This window comes from Coturnix japonica, chromosome 16, assembly GCF_054131305.1.
Source record: "Coturnix japonica strain WE chromosome 16, WE-NBRP24, whole genome shotgun sequence".
NCBI classification, from domain to species: domain Eukaryota; kingdom Metazoa; phylum Chordata; class Aves; order Galliformes; family Phasianidae; genus Coturnix; species Coturnix japonica.
The window spans coordinates 4,455,272-4,464,188 of record NC_140678.1 but is presented as its reverse complement, the minus strand read 5'-3'; the positions used below and the strand labels follow the sequence as shown (position 1 = coordinate 4,464,188).

At 41.9% G+C, this 8,917-nt stretch overlaps 1 pseudogene; it reads left to right on the top strand.

Annotated features, from left to right (window-relative positions):
• The first annotated feature begins 5,545 nt into the window (after nucleotides 1-5,545).
• LOC146758206 (syncytin-1-like) lies at nucleotides 5,546-8,673 on the top strand (annotated as a pseudogene).
• The last annotated feature ends 244 nt before the right edge of the window (nucleotides 8,674-8,917 follow it).

Sequence of the window (8,917 nt, the reverse complement as noted above, 5' to 3'; positions counted from 1 at the left end):
AAAGGGGTGGGAGTTCATCTCAGTCTCTTCACTGCACAGGGCCCAGCTGGGCATCAGTCTGGTGGTGCTGAGCAAGTGCTTGTGCATCAGTTGTTACATACAATTCCATATCAACAGATATATAGTGATAACTATTACTCCTCTCCTTTGATCTCTCTTAGTAAATTGCTTTGTTACAACCCACAAGTTGTACTTTTTTTCCCAATTCTCTTCCCCATCCCACTGGGAATGGGGCAGTACACAAAGCTCTGTGTGCTGCTGAGCCACATGTTGGATTCAACAGCCACCATCATTTGGGTGCCTGATGAGAGGCTCCAATGGTTGAGATAACAGCACATCTGTTCAGGGCAAGATAACCCAGGGCTTTGTGGGAGCTGGAGAATTGCAGGCCATGATGCTGATAGTTTCCCTATTTGTAGAGCTTTTATAGCCTTGTTATGATGCTGCATTGCACAACTTGTTGCTTACTGCTTGTTTTCTCTGCTGCATTATTTGTCAACTCTGGATGTTGGATTAGGGTATTTATTTTGCTATGCTGTTTGACCTTGGTTTGTATAACGATAAAATTGGCAGCAGACGAAGTGAAGTTTTGTGCACATTCAGCTCTGTGATCATCTTTGGGTTTTGGTAGTAATATTATCAATATAATTAGGAATTTCACATTTTACATAGTCTCCTCTGGGAGCCCAGGGGTATTCAAGGAGTGGCTGGACACTTTGTTGAGGGACATGGTTTAGTGAGAGCTATTGGTAATAGGTGAATGGTTGGACTGGATGATCTTTTAGGCCTTTTCCAACCTTGGTGATTCTATGATTCTGTGACTGAGGTTAAACATTATTCAGGAATATCAGTGAGAGATCTGTTTCAAGGTGAGAAGGCTCTGCATGGCAGGGTGCGTGGGATGGTCTGGGCAGCTGCCTGGAGTGGTGGGCACCCCCAGGGCTTAGGAACTTCATCTCCGAGCAACTGCAGGATCCTGAGAAACTAGTAGAATATTGGGGGCAGGTCTGCTGTGGCCCTAGTAACCCCCAAGAAACACAAATGACTGCAGTGTGCCAGATCCAGAGAGCTGGATCTGCTGACAATGCTGCAGCCTCTGCAACCCCTGGCACAGATCCTGCAGCAGTTCCATGTTTTTGCCACATGTCCTGCAGTTGCTCCATGCTCTGGAAAGATCCCGTTGTGTCATGGTTTAATAATTTTGTAATTTTGCTATCAGTATTCCACATCATAACATCATATAAAGCATGAATAATTTTACTGAATCTTCAAGTTACAGAGGAAGACTACATCTCCCAGAGAACAACACAATAGGTCACAGGACCTGGACTCTATATTAACTTGGTTGCAGGCTAGACTGAGGTCTTTCGAGTTCTGGCATTCAGGGGAGTGTGTGGGAGGCTTCACCATTTCGCCTAGATTCACAGTAGGCTTCTCGGTTACGGGACTCATTCTCTCTCCTATTTTGCTTGATTCGTTAGCTCAATTTTCAATTATATTGTATTATATTTTGTTATCCTGTATTTCGATATAGTATTTAGTAAATAAGTGTGCCTCCTTAGATCATTGCTAGCCAGGGGGGGGAAAGGGACAGTAGAGTATACTGGACTGTGTGGATTAAGTGGCCTGGCACATCTCAACCACAGAAATATAAAGCCTTGGTGGACACTGGTGCACAATGCGCCCTAATGCCCTCAAGTCACCAAGGGACACAACCAATATATATCCATGGAGTGACTGGGGGTTCCCAAGAATTGACTATGTTGGAGGCTGAAATAAGCCTCACTGGTAAAAACTGGCAGAGACACCCTATTGTGACTGGTCCAGAGACTCCATGTATACTGGGAATCGATTACCTTAGGATGGGATATTTTAAGGATCCCAAGGGGTATCGATGGGCCTTTGGGATAGCTGCTGTTAACACAAACGGTGTTAAGCAGCTGTCAACTTTACCTGGTCTGTCAGATGATCCTTCTGCTGTGGGGTTGCTCCAGGTAAAAGACCAAGAGGTACCAATTGCCACCAAAGTGGTTCACAGATGGGTTCAACAACCCATTATATTGTTCAATTTTACCAGAAGCTGGTGCATGGTAGGGAATATGATAAATCCACTGAATGCCATGATTGGCCCAAGTATTTATAAGGGAATTTTTGAAATGTGTCCCATTATCAGATTCAATTCTTTCTGGGGTTCCATGTTGCCATAGGACTTGTTTCTCAAGACCTAATATGGTGTTTCAAGCAGTAGCATGCGGTACTGCGTATGTTTCAAGCCACCCAGTGGTTGCCTCTACCATGGTGAGTACATAACACTTACCACTGCGAGATCGTGGCAAGGTGATATAATCAACCTGCCACGCCTCCCCATATTTATACTTTTGCCACCGCCCTTCCTCCCAGAGAGGTTTCATCCTTTTGGCTTGTTTAATTATGGCACATGTTTCACAATCATGAATAATCTGCGCAATAGCGTCCATGGTTAAGTCCACCCCTCGGTCTCTGGCCCACTTATATGTCGCGTCTCTTCCTTGATGACCTGAGGTCTCATGAGCCCATCGAGCTAGAAATAATTTGCCCTTATTCTGCCAGTCCAAGTCGATTTAAGCCACCTCAATTCTGGCAGCATTATCTACCTGAATTTTAAAAATTCTCTTGTAACCACTTGGGCCAAAAATCACGGCATTGAGCGGATTTACCATATTCCCTATCATGCACCAGCTTCTGGTAAGATTGACCGATTCAATGGGTTGTTGAAAACTATGTTGAAAGCAATGGGTGGCGGAACATATAAAAATTGAGAGAACCATTTAGCAGAAGCCACCTGGTTGGTCAACACTCGAAGATCTAGTAATCGTAATGGTCCTAACCAATCCAGCTCCCTACGTACCATGGAGGGAGATAAGGTTCCTGTAGTACACATAAAGAGTGTGTTCGGAAAAACAGTTTGGGTCCTTCCAGCATCTGGAAAGGGCAAACCTCTCCGGGGTACTGTCTTTGCCCAGGGACCTGGGTGCACGTGGTAGGTGATGGACAAAAATGGGAATGTCCAATGTGTACCACAAGGGAATTTGATGTTGGGGGAGTGCAGCCAATGTTTTCTTGTAGATATATAGGTAGAGACTCATAAAATATTTGACGAATGTTCAATTAGGTACAGGACTTAAGATAGAATGGATTAATGTTAAGGATACACTTTTTTCTGTATACCTTAATTAAGCATTATGTAAGCAAGTTTTCCATCTGGACTCTGTATCGTGCACTGGCCATGCATGTGTAGAGCACACATGGAAAGAATTATAAGTCAAAAGGAAATCTGCTGTGGTGACTGGGAAAGGATGAGTGCACCTTGATATGGGGGACACCCTACTAGCGCTGCCTTTCTCCTCCACCGCTGACATGTTTTCCTTTTTCTGGCAGTTTTGCCATTTTCTCAAAATTAATAAATAGTAGGTTAGGTTATAGAGTTTTGTTCTCAACTTAGGGATTTGTATGGAATAAATATAAATTGTTGAGAAAATAAGGTTGCTGATTATCAATAACTATACTTATGAGTGTGTATGTATGTATAAACATAATCTAATGATGTAGAATAAGGGGTGGAATGTCATGGTTTAATAATTTTGTAATTTTGGTATCAGTATTCCACATCATAACATCATATAAAGCATGAATAATTTTACTGAATCTGCAACTTACAGAAGAAGACTACATCTCCCAGAGAACAACACGATAGGTCACGGGACCTGGACACTATATTAACTCGGTCACAGGCTAGACTGTCGTCTTTCGAGTTCTGGCGTTCAGGGGAGTGTGTGGGAGCCTTCCTGTTTCGCCTAGATTTCACAGTAGGCCTCTCGGTTACGGGACTCATTCTCTTTCCTATTTTGCTTGATTCGTTAACTCAATTTTTCAATTATATTGTATTATATTGTGTTATCCTGTATTTCGATATAGTATTTAGTAAATAAGTGTGCCTCCTTAGATTGTTGCCGCTGTTTTCTTTTCCTAATTAACTTTTTTCTTTCGGCCTAGGACCCCTGTGGGGACCACGGCCCCCTGTCATGGACGCAGGTGGATTTTTTCATTCAAACTGTGACACTAGGCCAATCACAAAGAAACAGATGAGGGTATTTCTAGGACAGGCTTGATTTTGCCGACCATGGATTATAGGGTATAGTGAAATTGTTAAACCTTTACAAGAAGCTACTAAGGATCAGGCCATCGAACCGATTCCATGGACTGATGAAATGCAGAAAGCTTTCCAGGCTATTAAACAGGTGCTGGTTTCCGCCCCGTCTTTGGGACTGCCCGACTATGGTAAGCCGTTTACCTTATATGTTACTGAATCAAGAGGAATTGCAAAAGGAGTTTTAGCTCAAAAATTTGGACCTTATGAGCGGCCTGTCGCCTATTACTCACAGTCATTAGATCCTGTTGTGAGGGGAACTCCCTATTGCATTCGGGCTGTGGCTGCAGCGGCAGAACTTACCGAGAAAGTCCGGACCATTGTCTTGGGACATCCGCTGGTTGTAAAGGTTCCACATGAAGTAGAAATCTTGCTTAAAAGGTATGCAGAAAAATCCCTTTCTCCACAGCGCACTCACCGCTACGAAGTCATTTTGCTCCTGGCTGATAATATCACTTTAGAACGATCAAAACCTTTGAATCCAGCCACCTTACTCCCTGATTCAACTGGAGAACAAAATAAACATGATTGTGTGCTGGTGATTCACTCAGTCTCACGACCGAGGGATGACTTAAAAGATGAAACATGAACAGAGCCTGAGTTAAACTAGTTTACTGACGGTTCTAGTTATTACATTGCAGGAAAGCGATACACTAGATTTGTTGTAACAACTGAGACGACTGTTCTACTAGCAGAATCTCTCCCAAGCCGGTTGGGAGCACAAGGAACAGAACTTATTGCGCTCTGTAGAGCGGCACGATTAGCACGCAGCAAGAAGGTAAATATATACACAGACTCAAAGTATGCTTTCGGAATTTGTCATGCTATTGGCATGCTCTGGAGAGAGCTAGGCTTTCTGACCTCTGCAGGAAAAATAATAGCTCACAGTGAGCTAATACATGACCTATTACTGGCTATACAAGAACCATGAGAGATTGCTGTAGTTTACATACCTGCACACAGCTCTAAAAAACATGCGTTAGCAAAGGGAAACCAACAGCTAGAGCAGCTGCTGTGCACCCTAATTTTAGTGTTCCTATTATGACTGTACGAACTATACCACTGCTATTGGACCCTAAGACACTTTATACAGAAATGAATAAAGAGGAACTGGAAGTGTGGATGAGTATGGGAGCTGTTCATAAAGATGGGATTTGGATGATTGGTGATAAACCTATGTTACCACATAAATATTTGCTAACTTTGGTAAGGTGGTATCATAATAGAAGCCATGGCGGTCCAGAAAATATTGCAAATCAGATTGATCGTTTATGGATAGCACCGGGAGTATATGCGGCAGCAAGACAAATTGCTGCAGGATGTGAAATATGTCAAAAGTATGGGATAACCAGACCCAGGATGGAAGAAGGGAAGAGACCTCCAGCTGAATATCCTTTTCAGAAACTTCAAATTGACTTTGCTGAAATGCCACCTGTATTGGGATTTAAATATATGTTAGTTATTGTGGATCATTTGTCTGGCTGGGTGGAAGCGTTTCCTACACGAAAGAATGATACAAAAACTGTGATTAAAATTCTGTTACGAGACTCAATTCCAAGGTACGGAGTTCCAGAAGAAATAGACTCAGACAGGGGAACACATTTTGTTTCCTCAATGATGGCAGAATTGTCAAAGACACTGGGAATTACTATGGCGGCGCATACACCGTATCATCCACAGTCGTCCGGAAAGGTAGAGAGAATGAATAGGACTATTAAAGATAGATTAGGCAAAGTAATGTCACATACAGGACTCAAATGGCCAGATGCATTACCTTTAGTCTTATGGGATTTGAGAACATCCCCTAGGGTGCCTCTAAAAGTTAGTCCAGCTGAGGTTTTATTTGGGAGAGTAGTGGCAGTACCAGGAATGTATGTCTCAGCAAAAACTGCACTTTTGGAAGGGGAAGAGAATATTACTCAATATTTGTTGTATTTACAAGATTCTTTTAAGCGAATTCAGCAATATGCTTATTGGTATCAAGGATTACCAAGAGATGTTAAAGTACATGATATTATTCCAGGAGATATGGTAATGGTGAAAGTGTTTAAACAGAAACATAAAATGGAGCCCAAATGGGAAGGGCCCTATTGTGTGTTGTTAACTTCTCTTTATGCTATTAAGGTCAAGGTTAAAGAGGCATGGATCCATCATACTCATGTGAAAAAGGTCTCTGCATCCTTTTCTTCCTCGTCTGCATAGCCTCCGGACATCGGTATCAGTATGAATTCTCCTATCGTGTCATTTTGACTGGACATCAGGTAACTCTGAAAACGAAAGAGGTTTCTACGATTCAGCGTGAATTCATCATAGAAGGAGAAAGAAATACTGACTTATTACGACTCAGCAATGTCCAAACCCCTTTTGGCACATTTCGATGGTATATCCCCAGTATTACTCGAGCTAATTTTAGTTTTGGCATTAGAGCACGATTTTCTTATCCTTCATACCCCCAGAGTACCTCCTTCTCGGCTCCGAGTAGTATGGGCTAACCATAATATTAATTTTAGAGAACCAAGCAGTGGTACTGGAATCTGGTGCGTGGGTATGCTCCCCGGCTTCAACAATTCGTGCTGTCATAAATTCTCCATTGCGTGCCCTCGCGACGGGTTTAAATTAGTTCATACACATTGGCAAGAGGTTAAATGGAGACCTATGTCCTGGCATGACACAGGTAGATATGCTCAGCAGATGAGACACCGAAGGTCTTTACGGCCACATGTCTCTTATGAATTAGGCCACTATCGCTATTGGACAGATAATTCTCATGTATCAATAATGCAATAGTTTGCCCAGAATCTAAATGTCAGTGATTGTTGGATTTGTTCAGCCTTACCTAGATCAGTAGCACATGGAGTAAATTTGATTGGTATCCCTATCCATGTTAATACTACTATTGGTCATATTTGGAATACAACAATATTAAGAAGTAATTTTACCACCCATGCTTTATCATTGGCTCATACACGATTGGAGAACAATATTTATATTCATTGTGTTGAAAATCGTGATTCTACTGGAACCTATTTGGGGAATTGGACTTTACGATGTGATAATCTCGCTGCTGTTAAAAACAGAAATCAATTAATTTTGAGTCTCCCAGGAGCCTATTGGCTGTGCAGAGAACATGCGTACAGAATTTTACCCAAAAAGTGGCGAGGAAGATACACTTTAGGCCTAGTTGTACCCAATATGGAGATCATTCCCAGAGAAATAAATGGAACATTATGGCATAGGTCTTTTTATGGACGTACTAAAAGAACTATTTTAAATCCTTTAATTGAACGACTGACAGGATTCCATGCATTTGTGCGTTGGTTTATACCTGGTTTAGGTGTTAGTGAACTGGAAAGAGCAATACTGAATGTGTCAGGGGAGGTGGAGAAGTTAGCTAATGCTACGGCTTATGGCTTACTAACTATACAAGGCGAGCTTACAAACTTATCTAAAGTAGTTTTGCAAAATAGAATGGCACTAGATATGCTTTTGGCTTTGCAAGGGGGAGTATGTACTGTATTGAATGCTAGTCGCTGTATGTATGTTGATCAAACTGGAGAATTATTAACTGATGTTGGAAAAATATGGGAAGTAAATAAGACGATGCAAGAAATACAAAAGGACGATACTTGATGGGGTTTTTCTGAAACATGGCATTGGCTGACATCCTGGTTGCCAAATCTTTCTAATATTGCTAAGAAAATTATCTTGATTATAACTGTTGCGATTGTTCTGATTGTTATTGTTTATGTACTAATACAGTGCTGTATGCGAATGGGGTCTGCTTTAGCTGTAAAGGCACCACCACCACCTAAGATAGTTTTTGGTAGATATCAATAAAATACTTGGGAAAGTAGCAATTAGAAAAGGGGGGACTGTTAGGGAAAATGGTAAATTTCTCAACAAATATGCTACTCGTGTATCCCCTGTATAGCCCTGAACCATGACCCATGTAGGGGTGTTAGAGTATTGTGAAGTTATGAAACAGCAGAGGTAGACAATAATAGTGCTGACATTGCTATTTAGTAGTTAATAAGTTAAAATGTATAGTTTAACCATAAGACAGATGGAATGGACTCGTCTAGCTCGGATGGCTCGGATGAAAGAAGATAATGAATTTTTGGACAAGTTCAAAAGAAGGGTAACACGTGAAGCATGAAGCCTGGGCCTAGGATGAAACACAGCGAGAAAGAAAGACTGAAGATACATTGATTAATCACAAGAAATGAATAACATAAATGATGTAATGTTTACCTAATCATATAAATATAGGACGTCTGTAAAGCTTGATGGTCATTCACTAGGAGTGACCCAAGCTCTGTATGCATGTTTCACCTGAGCACTGAGCTTGTTAACAAAATCAACCCTGGAGTACCCACGAGTTCAAGTCTCGATCTGGTTCCTTTCTGCAACAATTCTGCATTCCATCTCAGACATTCAGATCATGACATAAAGTGTCATCTGGGGCACCAGGGCCATCTCCTACGCAGGATGTGCTGCACAGGTTTTTTTTTTGTTTGTTGTTTTTTTGGTTTTTTGGTTGTTTTTATTTTTCATGTCAGCAGAGTATGCCTTTCTCATGATCATGTTCTATGACCACTACGTTGCCATCTGCAAGCCCCTGCACTATGGGACCTTGATGGACAGCACAGCTTGTGCCACCATGGCAGCAGCTGCCTGGGGCGCTGGGGTACTCAATTCCCTGCTGCACACTGCCAGTACGTTTTCACTGCC